At 33.8% G+C, this 27,999-nt stretch overlaps 1 protein-coding gene across 5 annotated transcripts in view; it reads right to left on the minus strand.

The window, feature by feature from the left end:
* The window catches only part of LOC143234198 (putative polypeptide N-acetylgalactosaminyltransferase 9), a 195,751-nt gene that overhangs the window by 108,148 nt on the left and 59,604 nt on the right, over positions 1-27,999 (minus strand). Inside the window, exon 1 of one of the 5 annotated variants that reach the window (XM_076471368.1) lies at positions 23,882-24,048. The exons of 3 other annotated variants lie outside the window; for them this stretch is intronic. The gene's annotated coding sequence lies outside the window, so the exon portion shown is untranslated. Of the gene's footprint in view, positions 1-8,356; positions 8,515-23,881; positions 24,049-27,999 lie in introns of those variants that run through there. One more of the 5 variants, XM_076471366.1, reaches the window with a different exon arrangement.

A 27,999-nucleotide genomic window follows, 5' to 3' on the forward strand; every position in this document is an offset into this window, starting at 1 on the left:
TACAATTACGGAATAGAATCGGTTGAATACTTTAAGGATCCATTTATAGCTTGAAACAAAATCTATAAACGATAAACACTGGACAAGACAATCTCGTCAACAGTACCGACAGCTCTTCAGCTACTCTCGTTAGACCGAATAGCGATATTGTATCAATTTCATAATACACCAGCGATTCCAAAGTGTGGGTCGCAAGTTGTTCTTATTTCATTTTTATTTATTTATTTTTGTCGGTGACGGGACACAAACTCGGAGATAGACAGGTTAACAACTGGCCCGCGCTCAGAGATGATTAATCAACAAAACTTTTCACACATAAATATTCGGGCTAGAATCTAACGACAAAAGGAAACCTAAAGCTTAGTCCACATCTATAGAAACCTTGTATATTTGTATAACCGGGCAATAAAACACTGTTCAAACCAGCTCCCGTCTCGTTATATTCCTTATTTAATTATTGCCGATCTACTGTATATATCATAAATCTTTGAACCATTCAATGGCTTAGTAGTAAGCTTAATTAAGTATTTTTGAAAACAAAAATATAAGTTAATATCCAAATGTAAGTGGATGAAAGCAATGAAAAATAACAAGTTCATGTTGAAGTACCGCGTCAGCTAACATGGAAAAGTCTCATCCCTGTCCTCGCGTGTAACGAATTTTTCTCACAAAGCTACAAAATGATTGTATGTGCAAATTTACAATAGCTGCCCCAATTTTAAACAGACTAGAGGGAAGGCAACAAGTGAATAGCATCTGTTTTCAACTCTTGGACTACTAGTGTCTGACCGAATAGTGAAATTTGACGGTCGCTCTAAAAGCCCATCTTGGCCCCAAAATGTGGAGCGCGTTTAAGTTGCAAGAGAACAATAGTCAAGAACAGTTCGGGCTCTCTAACTCAATAGGGTGATAATCTTGGAGGATGCGTTTCCACAGTTTTCAATGCTGGCAATAGATTAGTGGTGAAACCAGTGTTGTGTAACGTTTACAAATTCAGACGTCTCAAGAAGACAGGTTAAAACACACTCTTGATGACGAGAAACCCACTTGAAATAAAAAATGTATTTTAAAAAAGGTCTTGTATGGGGTATTAACTTTTATTGATAAGCAGAGAACAACGTTTCGACCTTCCTAGGCCATCTTCTTTTAGTTACCCTGGAGATGACCTAAAAAAAGTCGAAACTTTTATTGATAAGCAGAGAACAACGTGTTAATACCCATAGCAGCCGTTCTGAGATAACAGGTTAAAATACAGTTAACGGAAATACTGAAACAGGGATCATGTGAGGTCATACAGAATGAATTGGCTTTACAAGTAACTGTTAAAGCAACAGAGAATCTGCGAGCTCATGCTTCGCATCCTGATGGTCAAATCCCACAAATGAGTCAGAATAGTTGTCCAAGAACCGGCAGTTCTTGTTGACTAGCTGCCAAATCCCACAACTGAGTCAGAATAGTTGTCCAAGAACCGGCAGTTCTTGTTGACTAGCTGCCTTCCCTCAAAGTATCTTGGCTCAAAATTTGAAACAGTATGCACAAATAGCACTTGTTTGTAGTTGTGTGAAATGTTTGAAAACAATTACACGGTTTACATAGAACTACACGGATTTAACGTAAACGTACGTGCATGTTCAACAGAACTAATGTGAAATAGCCAAATAGAGGCTATTTTCACTTTCAAAAAGCAACAAATTTTACGCAAATATGTATTGTTTTAATAAGGGCCTGAATAATTAATCATATTTTCAAATTTTTCCTTACTAATATTACCATAAAAAGTAAATGTTACCATAAATAAATTCATGATAATAAAACTAAATTGAAAAGGTTTAAGTCAAAGATTCGAGAACAAACCTAAAAACTGGGGCCTAAAAGGAGATTGAAAATAACAGTTCACACTCATGCAACTCCATAACTGTTGCTAACGTTGCTGAGATAGCAACCCTTTCCATTCGTGGAAATCAAACAGAAAATTTATTTTTTAACTCACGGAAATCAAACATATTACATATAAAATATCACGTCATTGAATATAAAAAATCTCCTAGCAACATTTACTTGAAAATTTTAAATAAGAACAAAAAATGAAAAAAAAAATAGTTCACAGAGCTCAAGGATTTCCAATTTCAATGACATTCCATATAAAAGTCATTGAAGCAATTAATATATTTAAAAATTAAGCCTAAAAACATGTATCCTGATTTTATTACATGAATAGCTACAGAAACTAACAAAAAATCATATGAAAACAATAAGAATGACCTTTTAACCAAATCTTTATATACTAATCACAAGTATTTCATTTTTAATAACTCAATAAATAAAAGTGTAGAAGTAAAAACATAAAATTACTTAAATGCACTAGTACCAGATATAACAATATCCATCATGTTAAAAAATTGTATTTTTTTTTTGGGGGAATTACAGAAATTTTTACTCATCTTTAAAATCAGATTTAATTTTCTGGTTCTTTGGATAAACCAGGATAACGACCATAGTTACAAAAACTAATAACACTAAAGTTACTCTATATATTACAGAGCTACAAGTTTCAGAGGTTGTGTTACAACAACATATAATATCTTGAAAACAATCAAATGAAAGACTATTTAGCTATTAGAATTATTGAGAATAATAAACAACTAAAGTCACCAATGAGCTGTATATGTCTGCTTTTTATTTTAGGAAATTATGTTAATAAATAATGACTGGCTTAATCCTCTAATCAATGCTTAATTTTCAGTTTTCTTATATTCCAGGAAAAAACGACAACCTAAATGCACTGTGTGAAAACCTCCTGCAATGGAAATTGCACTATAAAACAACAGTTCATAACCAGATGCATCATTTAAAACTCCACTGGTAATGGAATGAGGAAGGTTTAAGAGCTATTCACTCATCTTTATATGGTTATCTCAGGTGACGAACACCCTTCATTTACAGCTTTATGTTTTGAAGTGGCACATAAATGTTTTATACATTTTCCCACTTGCAGAAAATAACTTTAAACCTAAAGATACAGTTCTTCAATTAACCATGTTAACTTGTTAATATTTATTACTATAGTTAAGTGTTTTTTACAGTATTTTTAAACAAATATAGCACTAGTATTTGAGCATTTGATATTCAAAAATCATAAATTCAATTACAATATTACTATTTTATAAACTTGCATATTTAAGAAATGTTTGATACAGAATGCCATATTTCATTAATCTAATAGCAGAAAAAGGAAAAACAACAATTAGAACCTTATTTATCTTTAATTAAACTACTGTTGAAATTGGCTGTTCAGGACTAATCAGACATTAGTGTTATTCAAATAATCTATATCTAAAGAATGCATTATCTTGTACTTATTATAACTAAAGGTCGCATGCTAAATATTAGCCAACTTGTCAACTGATCCAGGTTACTCTGATATACACTCACAATACAGCTAGTAATACCCTAAAGTTTACTTCATCAGAAATATTTACTAATTACGCTTTTATTAGTGTAATATCAATTTACGCTATCAATATCATTAATCTAAATAAATAAGGTCAAGCCCAATCATTGACCTCTGAGGTACTCTAGTGAAACAGGTCCAGTGTGACTAGACTTGATTACTAAGAACCTTCTAGTTTCTCCATCCAAACCACCCTACAATCCAATCAATTAGTCTTCCTACAACCTTTAACAACTTGATTTTTTTTTCAGCTAATCTTTTGTTTTGTACCATATCAAAAATTTTTTGGTAAAATTAACCACACCAAATCCACATCTTTTACCCATCCAAATAAATAAGCAATATACCTGAAGTAAGATTCAACTCTGATGAATCCATGTTGTCTTTCATTTAAAATATCATTATACACTTCATGATTTCATAAAGCTTCCTTTATCAGTGGCTTCAAAATTTTCATATTACAGAATTAAGACTAACTGGCAAATAATTTTTAGGAAAACTCATATCACCTTTAGAAATAGAAAGTACCATTATGGATTCCCCAATTTCTCAGACATCTGGCCACTTTTTATTGTGCAAAACAATTTTGGCCTTGATGCTTTATCCACTTTTAATTTCTAAATCTTTCTATTTACCACCAAAGAATTAATATCTACATCATTCAGGTCAATTTCAACATACATTTTCTACTGTTATAAGGGAAAAAGATTTATGGCCAAATTGATGCAAACTAAACTGTTGGGTCAGAATTTTGACCACATACTTCTTATTTCCAAAATTCAAATTGCTGTAGTTGCAAAAACCCTTTCATATTAGAAATAAATATCTGTAATATTTGGAATATTTAAACAAATATCTCTAAGTATTATCTTAATGTATTATTTAAATTATGAAGTAAATGCAATGTTGCATAAAGATGTTACTGTAAAAATATTTGCAAGTAGTGTTTTGTATTGTATAACTATGTTACAGTTGAATTTTCAATGTCACTTCCTTAGCTTTAATTCTTCTCTTTCAACCTATAAAGACAAATTATTGTTCCTGTGAATCATGCATTTGTGAGAAACAAGTTGCCAGAGCTTGGTCACTTTGTTATGTGTGAAAAACAAAATGTTAAGAAAACTTGTATACAATATGTTAACATTTAAACATATTGTGTACGGGTGTTCTTAACTTTTATAATACACTGGCAAAAATCTTTATAAATACCACCCAGACTTAGCACTGAAAAACATGCCACAACAGAACTGTAAAACTGTTAGAAAAATACCCTTTGCTTTGGCTGGTGCTGATTTTCTCCAGAATTTAAGTAAAATAACAGTAAAAATGTTGGCCCAGGATTAACATACTTGAAAATTAAAGCACAAAAATGTAAGACTATTATAAAAACTTTATAAAACACTTTTTGTCATTTGCACATGACTTCTGGTCCAACATTTAAGCTCAAGTCCTCCTTTCAATTCAAGTTATCTTAAATAATGCTCTAAAACTTCTTCAGGGCCCCAAAGTGTTCATTTTAGTGTTTACTAACTAAGTCACAGAAAACACACTACTGTATTATTGTAGAAGTGATTAAAATAGGTGCCACTCCAGCTGGCCTTTTGCCCCCCTCCCCCCTTTTGGGGAAATTAGCTGTTAATGTATTTCTCTCCATCCCCAATATTGTACAAATAATTTTCTTTTCTGCACTAAATTACAGACTTATTTTCTAATTAGAAAATATTGAACAATTAAAATTGGTTACAAATGATTAAATGAACATATAATCTGTTTATAGTTTCTGTTGAAATTGCTGTTTTAATAATGGTCATTTTCACTTTTACATTTTACAGAAGTTTGCTTTTTAAAATATTATTTTTATTCTTTTGGTTTTACAATTTTAAAATGTTCAAATTTATAAATAAATTTAACTTTTAACTGTTTACCTTTTTTTCCCTTAATTACACTTTATTAAATCTCTTGTGAAACTAAGCCTTTTAAGTGCCATATTACAGCATACAGATGTGTATTACTTTATAATTTTCTATCATTTATATTATATATATGTTTATAAAATTATTTCAGTTTGTATGATAATTATTTCAAGCTTAGTTATCAAATTCTTATTGATGAGTACAATTAAAATATTATATTTTTCTTTCATTTGTCCCATCATATTTTAAATGTAGTTTGTATTTTTAACATGTTTGATTCAACACCTATGCTTATTTATTTTATTAATTTAAAATAGTGTCACTTCAAATTTTCTTTAATTATTTACTAAACACTTTTTTTTTCTATATCTATAAAACATGCTGTATCTTACCTTATAAGTTACATTGTGACAACTGGTTTAGGACAAGGTCTCTTTGAATGAGACACCTTAAAAGGGAAGATAAGCATCTCCCTCAACAGATAAATAGTTCAAATTAGTCATCTACAGATACCTCTACTGCATTACTTCTATCAACAAGCACAGAGCCCTCTACCCTCTACACTTAACTGTTGCAATTCATCATAACTTAAATTTTCCATTCATTCTATTTCACAAAATAACTTTTTTTTTCAATTAAGCATAGTGTGTCACATCATAGGTCTTCTTCCACCAGTAAACCTTTATAGCACAAATTTTCTTATACGTAAAAAAAAAAGTAAAAAAGTTAAGTAATTTTGACACCCAAAGAAAATAGTTAAAAAACCAAAAATAATAACAGAAACTCAATAAACACACACGCACACTAAATAAAATGAAAACATAACAGCTGGGAATGAAAGATTTGTGCATGAAAAACAAATAAGTGAAAGGAGTAACATTCCATGTTTCCACAGTTCTCAGCTCTCTCACACATACATAACACTACTACAGTCCTTACATCACCTTCTTACACTAGTTAACTTTAGTTTGAAAAGACCAAATAGCCCAAAACCATACAATTATTTTTAAAAAATAATTTCTTCCTGTACACTAATTTGAATATCTGTGCAATACTTATGAATAATACTGAAATACCAAGCAGTTCTAGTTTGTTACATTTTTAGTTTTTAATATATTTGGGTTACTTAACACGTACGAAAAATACTGTGGATCACATTGTGCTTGATTTTGTGAAACAGGAGTCACAAAAGCCAAAATACATTTATCCAGATAGAATAGTTGGAACACTGTCTACCCATTATGATTTTAGTGATAAGAATGAAAATGGGCCAGGAGGGTGAGAGCCATAACACCTTACAAGTGTAGTAAGCTTAAAGTAAATACAGTATGGGATCACCTAACCTAAAGCAAAGTGCATGAAATTTATCATGAAAGTAAAAATAGATTAAATTTTAAAATTAAATTGATTTAAAATTAAGCTATTTTCCATATTTTAGAAATTGTTAATCTGAATTTTACCCGATTCACTACGTCTAACCTCCACAATGTTGCATTCCAATTCATAAGTAGAGTTTTACAAAAGTTTGGTACTTTGTTGCAAAAACTTGGCATTACTTTGATAAAATACAAAATGCATACTTTGTGAAAAACAAGATTTGAATGTCCTGATCATATGAAGTTGGCTACCAAAATTTCTCTAATTTTTATAATTATTCAAAAGTTTAGGCAATTGCTCTAAGTTTTTCTTCACATGAATTGAACCATCATTTGTGTGTGTGTGTGTGTGTGTGTGTTCAGACACTTTTTTCGTATAAATGTATTTTGTATTTTCCAATCATTTTCTGAAAAATTTTGGTGTATTGTATTTGTATTCGATTGAAAAATGTGTTTGACAATTGTTTTACTTCTAATCAAGTGCCAATTTTATGCAACGAAGTGCCGAATATTTTGCAACGATGTGTAATTTCTCACCTTGAAAAACACGTTATAATTACCAGATTACCTACCTAATTAGATTCTCACTCAGAAACAAACAAGGCCTACAACTGCGAACAAATTTTCAGATGTATTAAAAAAAAAAGTAATAAAAAATAAATAACAAGGTAGGCTATGTGAAAAGTATTGGGGTGAAATATTGTCCTTTTCTTCCCAAAACCTGGGTGAGACAATATTCGAATACCGATTTTTACCACTAATTGTCTTATCAATATACCTTATTCCCTTTGTCACTCTGCCGAGAACGCTCTCACGCTCTGTTTTTTGTTTTTTTTTAGTAATGATCAACAATATACATCGTCGCTTAGCAACGAAATAATTATGGGATGTTGTCATGTGCTTTTAACTGTGACAAGTTGTAATATAGTAGTTTTTAATTGTTATGCGATATTATAGTGTGTTTTAACTATTACGTGACGTTTTTCAGTAGGTTTTACTTGTTATAGGACGTTTAACAGTAGATTTTAATTATTATGGAATGTTATGTAGTGTTTTAAATATTAAGGGACGTTTGACTGCCTCTACTACACCTTTCTGCGTCTCTATTGGTCAAGTTTGATTTCGCAAAAATAACTTATTCAGTTACAAAATACGAAGTTGGGGTATACTATGTGGTGAGAGTGGTACTTCTTGCCCTATCATTAGTGAAGAACTATAAGTTAGTACAGAATAAAGGCTGTTACATTTATTAATTCTAACTTAAGTTAGTCATATTATTATTTCATATTCAATTGCATCTGTCTTCAAGAATTAGTTATCATCTTCTTTCCTTTCAACAGCAAATGCTATTGAACCTTTAGCACAGTTTTTATACCATCCTTTCTGAGCTCTTAAACATTTAAGTGCAATAAAATAACTTAAAAAAAAAAAACACAATTACTAAAATACGTTACTTAAACATAAAATACGCCTTTGGATGTTGGTATTATATTTATAACAATAAATCACACTGACACCAAACGCTTCTATTAATTAGTTTTGCATGTTACATTTAATACTGCCTATTGTAACTGAATCACACAGACAGTAAAATAACAAAAACGTGGGTAACATACCAGCAAACTGAGCGAAGTTTTACAGAATCTTGACAATGAAGAAAGAAAAAGTAAATGAAAACAAAGAACTGGTAGAAGGAATGGATTATTTACTGTTTGTAAGTTTAACGTTGCTGACTTTATAAATATAATAACTAAAGAATTTCATCTACAACACTTCTGTGGAAGCGGAAACGGAAGTGGCCCTCTAGATTCGTCCTTCCACTTAGTCTTACATCCCTTCTCATTCACATCTAACACCAGGCAAAAGCATTTTGTCCCTCTTTACACGTACATCCCTCTGGTAAACATACACACGGGTATGTAAACAGACACAGATTAGTGTTGTGACACGAAGCTTATAATTCCACTATGCAATACTATGAAAATAAACTCAACTGAGCTGAATCACTGATTGACTGTAGAACTAAGTTGTATCAATGACAAACCTAAGTTAGATACTTAAGCATATCTATAAGGAGTGCCTACAGTTACACTGTAACCATAGATTAGGTATGGATTATCCTAAGTCTCTTTTCCTTATCGCCAAAACCACTTTTTTAAATTCGAAAATACATACGGTATAAGTGACTTAACTGTTTCATTTTATTGTCGATTGGATAGCCACACAATGTATTGTGAGAACTAATATAAGTTCTCACGTTATATGGTGAGAACTAGCCCGAAGTTTACCATTATAAACCCATACGCGCGCTGCTGAAATACATACTCAGAGGAAGGAGAAAATTGGTCAAAACTACAAAGCTTTAAAACACAAAACAAAACAAAGAAACCTAACTGTTGTCCATTCCAATCACGTATATCGTAGTCAATCCCACTAGACAACTTAGAACCGTTACTGAAAGCTGTTGCCATGAGAACGCAGTGACGTCTTTTATTCACGAATTATTATACACAGGAAAGCTTCCGACACCCCCTCCGCTTAAAAACTTTGTATTCTAACTCTCATTAGTTTAAGTTTATATACCGTTAAAATAAACTGATAAGTAGAAGAAGCAATATTTTGCTGTGGTTGACTAAATCATCTCGAGAGCTGACGTAAGAGAATGAGAAGACAAGACAATGAGACAAACTTCCGATTCACTAAACAAAAGAACATTTCGAAACACACCATAAGTAATACTTAGAAAACCTGAACACTAAGACTTAAAATCATCTGTCAGAAATACAACTTGGATAACGTAGATTATTAGTATATATTTAACAAAAAAAAACATAATGAAATGCGTTAGTTTTTCTCTACACTTTTCTAACTAGAAGATTATATTGTTAGATTTTTTGTTTCTTTGTTTTATTTGCATCCAAAACAAACGTATTATTCGGTCACAAAAGCAAAAGGCCTTCAAATGGGTCAGCAATAAGGTTTAGACTTACAATGCCAAAGTCCATAGTTCGATTCTCCACTGTGGACAGAGAGTATATATCCCACATTGTAGCTTTCTGCTACGAATGAGCACTGAATCAACAATAATAAAAGTTGAAATTATGTATACTGAAATAATAATATTTTAAAAAGAAACATTTAGTAGACATTTTATACCTCTCTTCAAGATAAGATTGTGCATTTAGCAATTAGTAACAAAGAATTTCCCCGTTGTTGTTTTTAAATTTTGCAAAGTTATATGAGGGCTGTCGTAGCCGTCCCTTAATTTAGCAGTGCAGACCAGAGAGAAGGCAGCTAGTCATTACTACTCACCGCCAAATCTTGAGATACTTTTTTTTTTTTACCAATGAATAATTTGATTAACAGTAACATTATAACGCTCCCACGGTGAAAGGGCGAGCATATTTGATGTGACGGAGATTCGAACCCGCAACCCTCATATTACAAGTCGCGCGCACAAGCCATCTGGCCATGTCGGGCCTGCCATGGATGAAGATTGAGGTCTAGGGTGTACCTAATTCTCTCAGGTTACTTGACCAAACAACGTTTAGTGAAATGACGAATGATTAGGTAATCAGGAGGAGGTCATCGTCGTACCTGATCTATAATCCCTAAGTCATCCCCCAAAACACTCATACAACAGAACTTTGGTTTCTTTTCTCGGCGATCAACACATTTACTGTTTAGACAATGAAACATTAAACCTATAGGTAACCATGGTAAGTTTAAGTACTTAAACGCTAAAAATCTACATCCCGATTTATCATGGTGGACAGTTCAAGTGTGTAACGTTGAGCTAACACAACATAACACAACGCTTCCCTGAAATACAAACTTAACTCACACTAAAAATTAATCAGTGTAAATGAAAAATAAAGTAATATCCATGTTCATAAATATACAAGGATTTACTTTGCTTCTCCAACTGATTAGTATATATTTGTATATACATAATCAATACCGTGATACCAATTCACAAACTACATACAATTTAGTACCAAATAAGTTACGCTCAGTATCACAAGTGCGAGTTTGATCCCCAAACATGCTTGTGCTACTGTTCTGTTGTATAAAAATTACTGTTAATGCTCTACGAACTACTCGCATGTTTTTCTTAAGAATTAAGAGTGTGTTACCGGAACTAAAGATACAATTATTTGTTCAGTTTAGCATATTTTAACTCTATTTTAAGTTTATCATTGGATGATCAGACCGTTTTAATTGTTATTTCAAACTTTTTTATCTCCGTCTTTAAATGCTGATTATCGAGTGAGCTAATTCATAGCTCTTTTGGGTGATTTGCGTTCGTAATATACGAGCACAAACAGTTCTTAAGTTTTTAACTGTCGTTATTTTTTCGTCTCTCATAAGAGAGTTTAGTAAAAGCCAGCAAGTCCTACAGCTGACGTAACATTACAAGGAAATTACTCGTAAAAAGGGAAGTCGTGGGCCGGCATGGTCAGGTGGTTAGAATGATCGACTCGCAATCTAAGGGTCGCGGATTCGAGTTCATCTCCCATCTAACATGCTCATCCTTTCAGCCATGGGAGTCTTACGAAGTTACGGCCAATCCCACTATTCGTTGGTAAGAGTAGCCCAAAAGGTGGCGTAATATGGTGATGACTAGCTAGCTATATTCCATTGGTCTTTCATTGCTAAATTAGAGATGGCTAGCGCAGATACGTCTTCACATAGTTTTACGTAAAATTTAAAACAAATCCTTTTTGGCTGTTGGTTTAGTTCGTGCGTGTCGCGGATGAAACTCACATTAGTCCTTCAGTAGATTTGGCCCGGCATGGCCAAGCGTGTTAAGGCATGCGACTCGTAATCTGAGGGTCGCGAGTTCGCATCCCAGTCGCGCCAAACATGCTCGCCCTTTCAGCCGTGGGGGTGTTATAATGTTACGATCAATCCCACTATTCGTTGATAAAAGAGTAGCCCAAGAGTTGGCGGTGGGTGGTGATGACTAGCTGCCTTCCCTCTAGTCTTACACTGCTAAATTAGGGACGGCTAGCACAGATAGCCCTCGAGTAGATTTGTGCGAAATTCAAAAAAACAAACAATTCAGTAGATTTCGGCTTGAATGCTAGTAAAATCCACTATTACATCATGTAGACACTAACTACATACGCATTACAGTAGTTCGTTCACGTGTTTTCTTATAACAAAGCCACATGGGGCTATCTGCTGAGCCCACCGAGGGGAATCGAACCCCTGATTTTAGCGTTGTAAATCCGCATACTTACCGCTATACTAGCGGCAAGTTCGTTCGCACACGCAATGACCCTTTTCACGTCATGTACATAAATGAACTTTGAAGATTTTTTCTTGTTTACTGGTATACACGGCTGTAATAGTATTCACCCCCTGTAGTTTCCACATTTTGTTGCCTTCCGAGCTTGTCAAGAAATTTTCACACGGGCTGTTATATTTAGAATCTACTTCAAGCTGAGAAAGATACATAAACACTGATGAAAATATTTTCAATTGCAAAAGTATTCAACTCCTTTGCTACGGCAACCCTAAACCAGTTCAGGTGTAAAAAAAATAGCATAAAAGCAAAAATTTGTGTAATGGTTTCTGTCTGTGTGTAATCAAAATGGTATAACTTGACTTCATAGATGATGCTTCTATTTAAGCCACAACTAACATAGTGATACGACAAACCAACCAAGAAGATTAAAAAGTTTTCCAAACAAGACAGGAATAAAGTGTTAGAGAAGCACAGATCAGGAGGTGGTTACAAAAACTTTCAAAGTCCCTTTGAATAGAGTAAAGTCCAACATAAAGAAGTGTAATGTGCTTCATAACACCCAGTCACTACCCAGATCACGTCACCCTTCTAAACTAAGCAGCTGGGCAACCAGAAAAACTGGTTAATGATGTCATCGTGAAGCCAACAGTGACTCTCATCTTAGACATGGGATTTTGAAAGTTGTTCAAAGTCAGTGTTCAAACATCAGAATTATTCCAATCCCTAGACAAAATTAGTCTATATGGGTGAATAGCAAGAAAGATGCCATTACTGAAAAATAATTATCTTAAATATAGTATGGAGTTTGTGATAAAATATGTAAATGATACCGCCGACACGTAACAGAAAGTTTTGTGGTTAGACGAAGCAAAAGTTTAGTTTCTTTTGTCTAAATTCAAAATGCTACGCATGGCGCAAGTCCAGCACATAACCCACTCAACTTCACCCTTACTGTCAAGAATAGAGGTTGCATCATCGTGTTACGGGGAAGATTTTCATCAGCAGGGACTGAGAAGCTTGTCAGAGTTTAGTGGAAAATAGATGGTGAAAAGTGCAGACGAATCCTAGAGAAAAACTGGCTTGAGTCAGACAAGATTCTAAAACTGGTCCGAAAATTCACATTTCAACAGAAGAATGACTCGAAATGCAAGACCAAAGTCACACTGGAGTGATTTCAAAAGAAAGTGTGTATCCTTGAGTGGCCCAGTCAAAGTACCGACTTCAACCCAACCAAACAGAAAACTTGTGGAAAGACTTGAAGATTGTAGTCCATCAACGATCCCGAAGGATGGGCAAAAATTACACCATCCCACTGTGCAAAGCAGGAAGATACCTATTCAAAATTACTAACAGCATTAACTGCTACCACAGGTGCTTCCACCAAGTATTTATGCAATCAGCAAATATCAATGTGTACTTTCTTAGCAGATTTTGCTGATATTTAGCCCCCCCTTCATGAATTTGATCATTAATGGTTCATTAGTTCATTAAACAAGTTCATTAGAAACATTGTTTACATTATTTATATTTCATCAAAATGTGACATTATTGGTAGGAGTGAATACTTTTGCCACACCTTTTTTTTTCCATTCGTCGTCAATATAAAGTTTTGTTCTAACAAACAGTTCCATACAAACCAGTGTAAAACATACAGCATTAATTTTATTTATAAGTATTAAAAATTAATAGTATTAACGCTATATCTAACTCCAATTTGCCTAGTGGAAGGTGACCACAGGTTACATAAATGGATGAGTAGATTTAGTGGTGCAAGACGTTTAGGTCTATTTTTATCATGTATGATAAAGTTTATCATCATTCCTAACGATGCATTTTTAAGATTCTTGCAGAAGTAATCTATTGTCCTAACCTGAAGCGAGTCTGATAAATACGAGGTTGTTTGTGTTATTGTTAGTTTGTATTTGAGTAATTAGGAACTCTGCTCTATTCGTGATGACAAGAAACCCACTTGAAGTGAAAACGTACCTCAAGACGGCTGGTATGGGTATTAAAACATTTACTAATAAAACAGAGAACAACGTTTCGATATTCTTAGATCAGCTTCAGGTTAACAAAGAGAGTCTATTCTCTAGTAATTATTGGATTCTGTATTGTCTAACTAAATGTAATTTGGTTACATTTAACCATGCTAGGCAGGTACACTCTACCCCACGAAGTATATAACTTTTGGTATCTTTAAGGTTGTTGCGCTCCTGTTGTTGCCAGTAAGATGTCGTACATACTTCGCTCTTCGTCAAAATTTTCTTTCTAACTTAATATGCATGTGTTTACTCTAATTTAGTTTAGAATCGTATATTAAAACCGGGAGTTTAGATGATGTGATATATTGAGATGAGTTTTGTAAATGTATAATTTTATTAAATCTTTGCTCTTCTTTTATCTTCATTCTTCCTTTATTTCAATTGTTCTTTACTTAACTGTGGTTGTAAATTTGTCGCTGCAATGGTTGGAGTATACCAGCTCTCCAGATAAACACATCATCAACGAACTGGAAACAGAAGCAGAAATTTGTATCATACAGTGACTTTTCGCTCACATAGATGTTAACATAACAAGGCTTACTACCCCCTCCTTGTGGAACGCCTGTCTTTGGAGTAGAATGCTCCAGGGTTGTTGTTGTTGTTGTTGTTTTGAATTAAGCACAAAGCTACATAATGGGCCATCTGTGCTCTGCCCACCACGGGTATCGAAACCCGAATTTTTTAGCGTTGCAAGTCCGCAGACATACCGCTGAGCCACTGGGGGGCACTATACGAGGGCTATCTGCGCTATCCGTCCCTAATTTAGCAGTGCAAGACTAGATGAAGGTAGCTAGTCATCACCACCCACCGCCGACTCTTGGGCTACTTTTTTACCAACAAATAGTGGGCTTGATTGTAACATTATAACGCCCTCACGGCTAAAGGGGCGAGTATGTTTGGTGTGGCGGGGATTTGAACCCGCGACCACCTGGCCATGCCAGGCCAGTTTCAGTTGTCACATTCGATATTTTAATATGTTATGCTCTACATTGTCGAATGCTTCACAAGACTGCGAAAGCAAGCGACAGTACATTCATTTAACTTAAAACTATCTTCTACGGTTGCTGTGAATATTACCAGATGGTCTATGGTTTATCTCTTTTTGCTGAATCCGTTTTATATCTCAGGTAATTTTGATGTCAGTTCGTGATAGGCCAAACGTCTTGAACTGATGATTTTTATAATAAAGCTGATTGGTTTGTACCTTTCTAGTTTACTTACTGGCTGGCTTTCCTTCTTTCAAAAATATTAAAACATTCACTAGCTTCGAAGCAGTTGGCGTGTAACGTGGCTCTAGGGATAGATTGGAGCTAGCGGCTTTCTGGTTGTACAACCTATGTGTGCCTTTTTTGATAACTATATATTGTATTTTGACATGCCCTGGAGCCTTGTATTTTTTGTCCTGTATTTCTAATACTGGTATCGGTTTAATAAATTGTTGTGTTGTCCTGAGTGTTACTATTTTCTGGGTATTTGACCTCTCGGGGAACCGACCGGGAAGGTGTGTATAAGGTTTATGTTTGCGCTAATACATGCGTTTATAGTCGGTTCATTTGGTGTTTTGTGCGCGTTTTCTGAATATTTCTCCGTTTTCATACGTTTGTGTTGGCTAAGGTGTTATTGTATTTTAATGTGGAATAGATGTGGTTGTATTATTTCTAATAAGTCTTTTTAAACAAAACCAGAAATTTTTAGGCGTGTAAGTTATGAGCAATATTCATCCCAATTATCGGTTTTTAGTCTCTATTTGAATTTAATGTTTCTGCCAAATAGAGGATAAAAGCCTACTTATTCAAACAAACAAATCGTAACATATCAAAACTGTTTAGTGCCACATAACAGATTTCACGACAAAATACCAATTTCAGAACATTACAAATAAACTTTCCAGCACAAAATCCGGTCCCAGTTTCATACTTTATGCAAAGAGAAAAAAGTGCGAGGTAATTATTTTTCTTAATATGAAACAATTTCAATATGTTTCAAAAAGTACGGCTTAAGAACGAAAAATTAGTTTACAGTATAATCAATAAAGTTCGAATAACGTTCGCGAACAAACAAGTAGCGCAAAGCGATAAGCAGGGCAACGTTGAACTAATACACAACCTTCCAAATCACACTGTTGAAGGCACACAGCGCCATCCTTTAACACAAACAAAAAGTAAATATAAACGAAACGTACTTAGTCCCCTTTTTAATTTCTAATAAAGAAAGCAATAGAGATTCTGGGATACGTACACTACAAATTTGAGTGTCTTGCTTTCTAAGTATCAGATGGGGCACTACACAAAGACGAGGTCGATATTTCGCCTGCGAAGTTTAGCAGATAAACTACTCAATTCTAGTGTTCTATTCACGTGAAGATCAATCAGGTTTAACTTATATATATATATATATATTTCTTTCAAGGGGACATTTCTTTATATACGAATATCTTCCCCTATAATGAATGATTTTCACTGCGGCATTTTTTTAATACACTGAATTCTATGACATTATAATGGACACACCTGTCAGCACACCAGCAACTGTATCCAATATCTTCATACATCAGCACCTGCCTTCAGTAATTTATCATTTGTTTCTGGCCGGTTTTAAAAATATAAGAATTATGGTTACACAGCAAACCGCGCATTCTTTCCTTCCAAGTTTCTATTCACATCTTTACCTATCGTTCTCCTAGGAAGAAAAGCATATAGACTTTTGAAAATCAATATTGAATGTCCACTTTTCTGCTCAATCTTATAGAATGTTTGGACACGTATATAATGAAAGTACAATAAATGTATAATACGCACGCAAAGATACAAATATTTCTTCATCTCTACAGAGCAAACCACTGACTCTGAGACTTCATTATACGCCAGTAAAATTAAAAGGAAAGGTACTATTATATGGCTCTATTCAAAGGGTACCAACTTAAGGTGAAAAACTGTTGTTGTTCCTTTTCCTCTAATAATTGATTTCTTTCTTCCTATAGATCCAAATTATTTTTAAAAAGTCATAGCTCTTTATCTAAAGCCCGTGGAAAAAAAAAACTTCATAAGCAGTCAATTGTTTCATTTCTGTTTTTAAGACCACTCATTCCATGACCGCATTCTTAAAAATTAGACAGACTGGCTCCTGTGTGTCGCAGTTTCCTCGGTAGCCACAAGAAGTATCATCGAAACTTTAGCTCGTGGATAAACGAATTTGTTTCACTCATACAACAGATCAGCTGTGTTTTCTATAACAATCGAAAATAAAAATAAAATGTAACTACCCGTACAATATAATTCTTTTCTTAAGCCTGTACAGTGACAACAAAATTAGTGGACACTAATCTCTCTACAGATACTTGTATTTGTTTGTTTTTGAATTTCACGCAAAGCTACACGAGGGCTGTCTGCACTACCCGTCCCTAATTTAGCAGTGTAAGAGTAGAGGGAAGGCAGTTAGTAATCACCACCTGCCGCCAACTCGTGAGCTACTCTTTTAGCAATGAATAGCGAGATTGTCCATTACATTATAACGCCCCGACGGCTGAAAGGGTGAGCACGTTTGGTGGAACGGGGATTCGAACCCGCGACCCTCAGATTACGAATAGAGCACCTTAACACCTGACAATGCCGAGCCCTTGGATATTTGTGAAAAACAAAAAAGGAATATCTGTGTTAGCTGCCTTTAAGTTATAAACTGGAAGGAAGACAGCCAGTCAACAGCACGTGCCGCCAATTCTTTGGCTGTTCAAACCAAATAGTGGGATTTCGTCGCCATACAGAGAACGATTTTACTGAAACGGGACACGAACCGAGAGCTTCGGATTCCAGCCTGCACACCAACCTAGAGGTTATACCCGACTCAACTAAAATGGAACGACGTTAAGTTTATATCTAATATAAAGATTTTTTTTATCATGCATTATTGAGGCTTATCAATGTTTTAACTGACGTAGCTCTCGATTTTTAGTTAAATAATTACATCACAGTAGTTGTAATCATAAAAATAAGTGCGACACCCATAACTCAATAATAGGTTAACATTGTTACATTTCTGTAGATTGACTTGATTTAGGTTTATAAAACAAACGCAGAAACAAATTTGAACTTAGCGCTTCCTGCTCTAAGGGTACTAACAGATATAACAATTACAAGTTGGAAGAAAGCACAGAATTATTATAAACGTTATATAAACCACAAACGAAATGTTAAGAAAAAAACCAATGAATGTTCGACCACAGAAGATGTTATCACAGTTACTGCTGTTTTTAAAAAATAAAATCCTTATTTAAAAAAATCGAGACAAAATACGCAGAAAATTTTGAATTTTGATAGGGATTATAAAATCAGTTAAAATATGGGTTATGCGAGTTACGTAACGCAGAGAATGAACAACTGGCGTTTGTGGGCTAAGTCGTGTTTCTTCAGATGTTACAATAAAATGGTTCTTAGAAAGTTGGCAAATTTGAGCACAATAATTGTCTTGTCACTTAATATATAAATTACTCCAGTGCTGAACACGTACCACACGTTATAGGAGTACTCTTCCGTCGTATTCATGAAATTTTAAGAATTGCATATATAAGTACATACAATATGAATGAAAGAATAATTTATATATTTTTAAATGCCCATAATGAATTTCTAAAATTATATTATTAACCACTGTATTCATATAGTAAAAACTTGTCATTTGCGGGGATGTTACGGGAACGCACCGTCAAAGGTTAAACCACCGGATATAAAATATTGCCCAGTACGGTTTCTGGTGCCCCCCGCTAGTACAGCGGTTTGTCTACGGATTTATAACGCTAATATCAGGGGTTCAATACCCCTCAGCAGATAACCCGATGTGGCTTTACTATTAGAAAACACACACACATACGGTTTCTGGAAGCTGTCGATTGTAATTAATTTTTCTGGCTATTGGGATTTTAAGAATCGCCCCATACACTTTGATGTAGTTGAATCGTTTTACTGGACAAGAAGGTGTTCAAAAATGTCACATTCTTGTTACATTAAAATTCTTAGATTATTTTAAATAGTTTGTTAGATTTTTCAACATCACTACATTCATTTTGCATAAAGTTGCATGAGGTACTTAAGATGAAAATAAGTTTCACCATTTTCATTCGAGTGCAATCATTACTATACATATAACACTATGCAACACAAATTTTGTTCCTGGATAGCATGTGTTACTTCTTAACTGTTTGTTGTAAAAGTACAGAAAATGGCCATTATTCCCTTCAAACTTTGCTTATGTAACCTGGATAATGACATTTAGAAATTAACCTATTTTCTATGTAAACACGGGCAAATTTGCACATTTTCATTTACACAAGTTCTGAATAAAACAACATATGAATCAAGATTTACATGTATTTATACTAAAGTTATATAAGAATGAACAAAAATGTTTAGAAGTGAGTAGTTTTTTGAGATTTGCGACTGTAGTATAAATCACTTTCACGTATCAGCCCCCAAATATAGTCTCCCATCATGTTTTCGTTTCACATTCCCAGGTCACAAAAGCAAAGTTTGAAGAGAAAAATAGGTCTTTTCCATTTACTTTAGGCATAAGCAATTGGGAAATTACGCTTTCTGCCCAAGAACAAGAAAAAGTTAAAATTTTGTTACATAGTGTAATCTGCTATGAACCTTTCAATCGATCAAACCATTCAACAGAGACTGAGACACAGTTAAAGTTATCACATAATAAAGATAAATGATGCAGAAAACAAAACACGTGAAAGGAACAGTGTTTAGTATTAAGTAGTCAGATACGAAATATTAAAGGCCAAATACAGCCATCCCTGATTTAACACTACTAACCATTCAGTAGCCCCGTGGCCTACACGGATACCCTCAACCGAATAGAGGGATTGTTTACGGTTAGAACTCTCCCACAGAGGAAGGTGTTGAATGCAGCCAACTGTATATCGCTTTTCGAACATTGGATCTTCTGATACGAAGTCCGTCACACTAAACTTTAAACTTAGACCACGCCAACTCGGAAGAGTAGTGTATATGGTCAACGGTTGTGTTAATTTCTCATATATTTGCAAACATTTTAAATTTTGTTCACTTACTGCATAATAGTTATGCAGGATTATATTCATTAAACCTTTGATAATTAATTAAGCTTAACACTGTCTTTTTATTCTTTTTTCAAAGGGACTGATATAAAGACAGCTACATCTAAACGTAATCTCATACTGTAACATTCTCGATTTCTAGCTTCTACATCGATGTGGAAGAAAGGATTAGTGGACCCCTTTCCCCAATTATATCATCTATATAGTATCATGATTTACGCAGCTGTATCATATATCTTTAATATTAAACCACAAATGAGAACGTATAACTCATCCGAGGACAACCATATGCAAGAGCATGAAATACATTAATTATATATCTTTCATTCACGTACAAAAACCTCTAAATACCCTTTTATCCTATGCAACTTCTCTTTAAAAACTGTTTATCTCTTCTAGTTTGTTTCCACTTTCTTTATTCCAGCGTACACCCCAGGACTATTTTCTAATACCCTAGTGATGTCCAAAATAGGGAAAAACAAAACCACAAAAACTCGAGGGAAGCTTACTGTTCGAAAACACAGCAAAACGAAACAGCGACTTCGAACATCAAAATTATAGCCTGTATAAAACACTTGAAATGCCTAGTTAGGTACTAAACTAAAGTTATTTGCTTTAGTGTAAAAAAAAACAACATCCGGGAAATCACAAAGAAAAAAAAGAGAGAAATAAATAAAAAGACGCAACTTTTTTTAGGGTTACGAACGGCAAAAATCAATATTTAGGTTCATCACTCGTCTTTTCTTCGAGATAGATTTAAATATCTTTGAATTGTAAATTAACTAGAATTCCTGATTCATTTCACGACATTGACAGTCAGTATTCTTTGTCAACATAATCTGTACTTCTACGGTAAGCTGAACATGTAGATATTTGTTGTTGTTGTTGTTTTATTAGTATCATTTCTAAATCGCTCATTCTTCAGCACATGGAAGACAGTCTGCTAATCGTGCACCTGTCCAACTTTGTTATACTTTTTTTTTTTAACAGCTAATTTTTTGTATGTTGTTTCACTCTTTAACCATGGAATTCTTTCCGATCCCTTTCGTCTTGCCAGGCTCCATACAACCCATTCTCTGTCCTCCTATATTCTTCCTTTAAGCACCTATTTTTTCTATTCTCACAAACTTTCATTCTTCCATAACCTCATTTTTTCTTCGCTTTCTTATGTTTTTCATTATACCAACCAAATCTCTCCATGATCTTTTTACGCCACTCAATTCGCACTACACCTTTTCCTTTCGTTCTTTCTGTACGCCGTCTGGTTCGCACTACACATTTTCCTTTCGTTCTTTCTGTACGCCGTCTGGTTCGCACTACACATTTTCCTTTCGTTCTTTCTGTACGCCGTCTGGTTCGCACTACACCTTTTCCTTTCGTTCTTTCTGTACGCCGTCTGGTTCGCACTACACATTTTCCTTTCGTTCTTTCTGTACGCCGTCTGGTTCGCACTACACATTTTCCTTTCGTTCTTTCTGTACGCCGTCTGGTTCGCACTACACCTTTTCCTTTCGTTCGTTCTTTCTGTACGCACTACACCTTCAACAGGATGACTCTTTCTTTGCCATATTACATACTTCTTTTTTCATATTAACTATGAGTTGTCAATGTTTTTCATTCTCTTTTCAACTTTCTTCTTCCTGTACATGTTGGAATCAGTTTATTCTTCATATGTTACCTTGTTTCCTGGTAAATCTTTAAACAACATAATAATGGTACCAACCTTACAACATAATATGATCTATTTTTGGATGAGTTCCGCTGCTTTTGTCTTTCTACCCTCTTACCTTACGTATCCCTCTATAATCTCGTCATTCTCTACAAGTCCTACTTTAGTTGTTCGCTGTACCACGTTATTCTTTGTCTTCAGTATATATCCGTGTGTTGTGTGTGTGTGTTATAGCAAAGCAACATCGAGCTATTATTTGCTGTAACCATCAAGATGAATCGAACCACTGATTTTAGCGTTATAAATCCGAAGACTTGCCGCTGTCTCACCGGAGAGCCTCAAGTTTATATCCATTTTACCAGCTTAATGGTTACGTTTTCTATCTTTGCTACACGACTTCGAAAAATCAACGATATAAATGTTTATTTCAGTTCATACTTTAAAAATAACTTAACCACATTCCAACATTTGTTGACGTAATAACAAATTTATCCCAAAAAATAAAAGCTAATATTTAAGTGTATTAATACAAGAAAATCACAAAACGAGACACCACTTAAAGTGGTAGATCATTCTATAGTTTATACATTATGCTTCGTTTTAAAAAACGGCTACACTGATGAAAGTAAACATGCTTTTGTAGATAGTGATCAGATAACAGTAGTAAATATTGTGCACTTGTTTCTTTAGTACAGTTCCAATAGTTACCAGAATAAGTTTTAGGTAAACTGAACAACAACAGAAAATTGCGTCTATTGCAGCAGTTTCCACAGTGTGAAACTCTTAGCAAATTACTGCTTGGTTTGAATTTCGAGCAAAAACAAATTGCTAGGAGTGCCGCGAGTTTCACCATACAAAGAATAATTAAGAACATGGAAAAAAAAGTGTTACAAAATAATACTGCATGTGGCAGAACGTTGGGGAAACCAAGTTATGTGGGTTACGATGTCATCAGAGGAAACGGTTTGGGAACCAGAGTGTAGCTCAGTGTGTAAATGGGCAAAGGATTTTAAAATATCTATAAAAAATAAAAAGGCTCCAATATAGTTCAACAAAATTGATGTATTTCATGCATATGGAAAGTTAATTTTTATATTAAAATAGAATAACAAATATTCAATAATGGAGTATAATCAGCGTTATCAAAGTCTGTTGCGAGAAAAACCTGCGACTGGAAAATCGGTCTCATGGGGTACACTCGAATTGTGCTTTGACTATTTTCGCGTAATGAAAATTTTTACAAGATATTAAATAACGTTTCTACAGGTTCTCTAGTTGGAGAAGAAACATGTTAGTCTGCGAGACTCGTTTTTACAGAAATTTAGTTTTACTAAATTTAGTTTTACTAAATTTCAACTATGGAAAAGATTCCATATCGAAACGCCATCATGAAAACAAAAACATGAAATGAGAAGGGAAAAAAAAACCCTGTAAGCTTATGATTTAAACGATACATATATAAAATAAAAGGAAGGTGAACAAAAAGTAATGACAATAACAAGAAAGAAACCCAAAAAGGATCTGTGGCACATCGGAACACGACATTAACATTAAAACAGAAGAATCAGGAACATAAGGGGGGAAAACTACAGAAAATATTTGTCAATTGTATTTATTAACCATACACATAAAATAAACTACAAATAAAAATAACAAAAAAAATTAACCAGAATTCCTAAACGGAATTATTGCCTAAAGTACTAATTTTTATTACTCATTTTCTAGTAATAACAACGAAAGAAAATCTCTATTGGCAAACTTCATAGAGCATAACAACACATACAATCTTTGCATTATACAATAAACGTTACAGTGTTCGATAAGATCCGTGTCGTCCGAGATAAATTTGATAATGAATGGAGGTGAGGGGATAATACTGGAAGAAGTAATGTTTGGTTACTTCAACAACAAATGAATTCGCTGCTGACTATCACCTGGAACTAAGTTCTATATACATGAATTATTCTCCTCATTAAACACTACTGAATACAGAGTCGCTTACAATTACAAGTGCACATATTTGTTCATTGACTCTATGTCCAAGTTGTCAATCCAAAGCAAAGTCAATCTATGTCAAATCAAAAGTTATTTGAATCTTACCTCCAAGACAACAAACGTCCTATTCTCTTTACTCTTCCCAATGTTTAACAAACAAACATCGATAAATATACTTATCTTTATGTAAGTGTACTACGAGCAACAAGCATGTACGCTGCACGGAAGTAGTGTATCATGCGTTACAGCTTGCACGAAGCACCGCGAACAATAGACGAGTGTCACTATTTGACTGTCTCTTGCTGCAACTCGCGAATCGGTCGAACATCTATCGTTAATTTACCCGTGACCCCTTGCGCAAAAACGCCGAATGAAAAGCTCTTGAATCTACAAAACTAATCGATCAAGGGAAATAGTAGGCGTAAAATTTACCAACGCGCATAGTTTAATTTATTATACTGCAATCTAATGTTTTAATATACTAAGTTATAAGCAGGAAATTCTTCAAGCACAAACAATAAACTTTAGAGCCGTCTGTAGTCCATTCCTAATATGTATTTAGTACAACAAAGTGGCTTGTGTCTGTATATCTGTTGGTCCATAACGAAAACTTTCCAACTTCCCATCACCATGAAACTTTCAGGAATTCCTGGGCATGTCATTAGAATTCTAAAACCCGTGAGTTTATTAGTTTTCCTATTTTGGCGAGCCTGAAAATCATTTTCATTTTACCCATTGCCACTTACTATCCCTTAGTATGCACGCCGTCCCGCCATCCACATCAAGCCAACGTAATTGTCACGCCTGGCAAGGATACACTTTTGTTAGTATTGTTAATAAAATTACTAATAAAATATAATTAACCAATGATCAATCAGCTTTGCTTCAATAACGCAAACATTGTATAATCTTATGTCAAATTTCTACTATTAAAACTGAAGACGTATACCACTTCATACGGAATTATATCAAATACCTGTACGGTGACAGATTTAGGGTTAAAGCCACACTTTCTTGTTACACCTCAACGTTATTAAATATCCACTATATGTATACACACGTTATCTCAACTTATCAAGTAACCACTATACATGTGCAAACGTTATGTTTCTCGATTAGATCCTGGTAACAATAAAACAGAATCAAACCGGCTCTTAATTAACGTCAAATATTGAATTATTTAAATTTCTTAACTACACCAAAAACAAACGATGATTCAAAATAGTATCAGAAAGTACGATTTGACATTAATTATAGATATACACGACAGACACACTAAAATGAACTTTCTAATCTTTCTCAACTTTCATGAAACTTTCTAGAGAACTAGAACTAAAGATAGTAAGAATAATTCGTCATAAACTTACTGATGTTAATAATATTAGTATTAGGATAATACTACGAGAAGTCTTTTCCTAAACATGATTGAGATAATGGACGTTTATCTAAAGGCAGATGGCAGCACTATATTATCTAAATTTTTCACTCGCCTCAGTTCGAAAAAAAAATATAAAATGAACTAAAATGAAATAGTGACAAATATAAGTCAAACTACAACTATAATGAATAATAACCAACGACTGTTCTGCTCGTAGATTTGTTGTATAACGGATAATAATCTCTCTGACTCTTATGTCATTAAGCCCTGAGTGAACCATTCCTCTCTGACTCTTATGTCATTAAGCCCTGAGTGAACCATTCACCCTGTTGAAAAGTTTTGTCCTAACGAACTTTACGAACGAAATCTACTCTATCTAAAGTGTAAACAAACTAAAACACACCAGTGATATAAATCATAGTTTTACAACCGTATACGATTAATCAATACAGATTCTTTGGATTAAAATAGAATTAGCTACGCCTCTTACAACGTGAAAAATAGTTTGATAGTGAATACCGAACAATTATAGAATTGACAACGACAAATGGTTCTGTTTTAGAAAAATAATGCATATTATAGTTTACCGGATGTTATCGTAACTTCTTAATGCCAGATTTTTGGCAGATCCATTTTGTATTAACTGAAGGGTCAAACTCAAACACCACCTATTAACAAAATTTTTCTCAACTTTAATAGGTCAAACGATACTGGTTTCCCGTCGATATCTCTTTCCTTCTTCAACCTGTACATATTACAGTATCTTGTTAAGTTCAACGTATGTATGTATAATATTTTAAAATCCCACAACAAAACGATCTGTTATTTTCTTACAAATTATAGCTTTTACAAAATGTAAAAACTAACTTGTAATAAAATAATACTTATATTCAGTAAAAAAACAATTCAAAACGGAACTTTAAAACTGATATAAATTTGATGCCCGTGTGTGCTGTGCATGTCTACCTACAAGAGCAAACAAGCATTACACAAACCCATTATTATCTCTACGATTTTTGTGTTTGTAACTCAAGGTGCTACACAACCAGTAAGCGAAAGGTCCATTTTTTTTTCTTCAAATAAACAATATTTATAAACAAAGTGAAGGGCTAGCTACGGAATCATCACTTTCACAGTTGTTGTGTGACTTGTATACGTGTGTATTTGAAATTACAGCCATAAATTATGCACACAGACATTTGGATAAGATATGTAGATGACACATTCTTAGCGTGGAGACATGATAATAAGGTATTAATTGAGTCTGCATGTTATTTCAATAGTACAGAAACACCTATACAATTCACTTACAAAACAGAAAAATAATAGCTCGCCTCTCCTAGATGCATTAGTAAACGAGATTTACACGGTAATCTACAAGCATCTATTTTTCGAAAATATTTTTCTGTCTTTGTGCCTCCACACCGAGAATCATGTCATACTAGGTCACAAAAGATAGATTTGCGTTTTGCTCTTACGTTTATGGGATTTTGATGATACTAGAAAGAAAACCTAAACAATTAGTGTTAACGAAATTCGTAGCAACTGAAAGAGAGTTTAACCTGAATGCTGTAGATAGAGCTGTTAAAATATTCACCAATACAGTAATGTCACTGATCCAAAGTATTACTTTAAAACCTAGTTATAAAAAAAAAATTGAAAAGGAACCTTTAATTTTGCCACATATTCCAGGTTTAACTATTATTTAAAGCATTTTAGAAAACAAATTTTATCCTACATTTAAAGCAATTAGTAAGATAGAGCAAAGTGTAGGTAATGCTTAAGAAAACTATGAAATTGAATGAGTGTGAAAATATTTATACTGAATATTGAACAGACCAAACTTTATTTAAAATATCATTCAGTGAAGCATAAACAATGCGTAATAAAAAAAAATCGAAAATTCAACCGTAGCAGAACATGTACATGAAATACAACATTCAGTATTACGGGACCATACTGTAATACTACGCTCAACCTGAAGGTATTGTAGCTAATAACATTCGAGAATGGTTGAAAATAATTAAAAAAAATAAAAGAGATCATGTATTATTAAATAAAGATGAAGATCCGGCGAATATTCATGCAAAAATGTTGGGTGACCTTTTCTAAAATGTTAATGCAGGAATTATAAACTTGTACATAGATCAAATGATCTAATTAAAAAATAAGTTTATTTTCAATTTCGCGGAAAGCTACACGAGGGCTATCTGTGCTAGCCGTCCCTAACTTAATATAAGATTAGATGGAAGGCAGCGACTCTTTTACCAACAAATAGTGAGTGGGATTGACCGTCACATTATATCGCCACCACTGCTGATAGGGCGAGCATATTTGGTGTTACGGGGATACAAACCCGCGACTCTCAGATACCACCGGGTTATGCCTGGCAACAAAGAATGAATGAGACGATTATATCTTTAACTCACTCCTGAATATGTTGTTACAATATCTTAGAGTCATTTTTCTAAGGGTCATATACTGACCTTAATTAAAAATGTTTTTAACTGTGTACGTATTTAACGTTGGGTTTTATTCGTTGTTTTACATTATACACAAGTGTCAAGAAATAACATTAAAAAACATGTTTTAGAAATTTCGACAATAACCTTCACACCCACAGTGATGTATTTTCGCTATTGAACCCAAAGCCAAAATTTTGTAAACAAATTTGATTTGTTTTTGACAAGAAATAAAACAAAAAAATACATGGTTTTAAACATTCTATATCATGCATCAGTGATTTGTAATCGTGAAATAGGTTATATAAAACAGAAATATTCAGGTTTATTTCTTATAAAACTTTCATAGCTGTAAAAAGTTACAGATAAAAGTACAATTTATG

Source organism: Tachypleus tridentatus, chromosome 12 (assembly GCF_004210375.1).
Source record: "Tachypleus tridentatus isolate NWPU-2018 chromosome 12, ASM421037v1, whole genome shotgun sequence".
In the NCBI taxonomy this organism is placed as follows: domain Eukaryota; kingdom Metazoa; phylum Arthropoda; class Merostomata; order Xiphosura; family Limulidae; genus Tachypleus; species Tachypleus tridentatus.